The sequence below is a fragment of the Danio rerio genome, chromosome 2 (genome assembly GCF_049306965.1).
Source record: "Danio rerio strain Tuebingen ecotype United States chromosome 2, GRCz12tu, whole genome shotgun sequence".
Taxonomy (NCBI): Eukaryota; Metazoa; Chordata; class Actinopteri; order Cypriniformes; family Danionidae; genus Danio; species Danio rerio.
The window spans coordinates 8,954,666-8,956,593 of NC_133177.1; the positions used below are offsets into that span (position 1 = coordinate 8,954,666).

Sequence of the window (1,928 nt, forward strand, 5' to 3'; positions counted from 1 at the left end):
GAAGTATCTCCATGGTAAAATAGTTGTTTCACTGCTACGAATTCGAAACTGATTTTCTTCCACCGGATGTAGCTAATTTAAAGCTTCTGCTTTTCAAATACCATTTAAAATGAGCGAATACCATTGCTGTCGTGTTTTCTCTAGTAAGGAAATAAAACAGAAATAAATGAACCACAACGTCCTTATTTTTCATCAATGATTAGTTCAGTTTCACAACGCCTACTATTGTGAAACGGCATAATTAAATGTGAAGAAATAGGTCTGGGCATACTATAGGCATATATAGCACAGTAGGCACAGAGTATCAGCTTTCACTTTACTACTGATTCTCAGGTGCTATTCTTGTGGAATAGTGTTCTACTGTAAAACAACATCATACACACACCAAAAATAGCAGAAAAAAAAGACTTTTATTGATTTTATTTTAGTAGTGGTGTGAATAAAGTATATTATATTTCATTAAATTGAACAAACATTCAGTGAGTAAATGAATAAGCTACATACATACAGTAGCCTAGATATAATGGGCACTGACATGGAGGCAAAAGTACAGTGCCCAGCATATATGGGGCGGGTTTGTTGATTTGGGGGCCCTAAACGAATCCAGTCATTGGTTCAATAGTCCTAAAATGCACCCTTTCTACTTTTTTTATTTTGCTGAAATATTTTATATCCTTCAAATTTCTTTTCCACGTCTGTCTTAATACAATCTCTACATTTTAAATGATTTGTTTTCTTAAAATTAGTTTTCAACTAAAAATAATGGGCTTCACGGTGGAGCAGTAAGAAGCACAATCGCCTCACAGCAAGAAGGTCGTTGGTTTGAGTCCCGCCTGGACCAGCTGGCATTTCTGTGTGGTGTTTGCATGTTCTCCCTGTGTTGGTGTGGGTTTCCTCCAGGTGCTCTGGTTTCCCCTACAAACCCAGACATGTGAATTGGGTAAGCTAAATTGTCTGTAGTAAATGAGTGTGTATGGATGTATATTAAAAAAATGCATATATATATATATATATATATATATATATATATATATATATATATATATATATATATATTTTTTTTTTTTTTTTTGACTGCTGGACTCCTTTATGATTGGGATGGTGGACAAATTTGGGCAGATGTAATAATAATATTTAAATTTAGAATATTATTACATCACATTTTATTAATATAATGATAAAATTATATTTTATTTATATTAAATTATATTTAATTACGTGACATTTTGTTTGTTTGACGCTCAACATGCAAAATATGATGTTAAATATGGTTTATTGGTTACTGCTATTTATTCTTCTAGAATTTATTCCTCTAGATATTTATTTTGGGGCCCCAGATTTCCTGTGGTTCTAAGCAGCCGCTTGCCATGCGTATTGGTTAAATCCACCCCTGCATATAAGTACACCCTTCAAAAATGTAACTTTTAAATTCATATTTTTATAGGAAGCCATACAGTATATTTGTGCATATTATATTAGTCAGTACTGAAGCCAAGTCTAGAGCTAATCTAAAAAAATAACTTACGATAATGATCCTAAAACTAGTACACCCAGATTTATGTTGTATTTTTAAAATATTTTTAAAATTGGTTGAAATGTTGTAGGCTGTAATTTTTTTAACAAAATTTTGCTTGAATTTAATTGTATTATCTTTCAATTTCTAAATATGTTTGTTGACTAAAATATTATTTTGATAAATATATCTGTAGAATAAATCTGTTTTGTTAAAATGCACCCAAATATTGCCTATATTCACTGAGAAGTGGATCAAATTATTCATTTTCAAAATGGGAAGTACTCTATTATGCTGAGCACTACACAAAATTCCGAAAAGCAGATGCCAGAATTTGTTGTTCTAAAAAGATAAAAAATAAAATCTAATTTTAATTCAGAATATTTTCTACTTACAATTATGACACAAATGTCTA

The 1,928-nt window shown here is 30.8% G+C and overlaps 1 long non-coding RNA gene across 1 annotated transcript in view; it reads left to right on the forward strand.

Moving 5' to 3' along the window:
* The window catches only part of LOC103909778 (uncharacterized), a 56,524-nt gene that overhangs the window by 43,009 nt on the left and 11,587 nt on the right, over positions 1-1,928 (forward strand). The window lies entirely within an intron of this gene.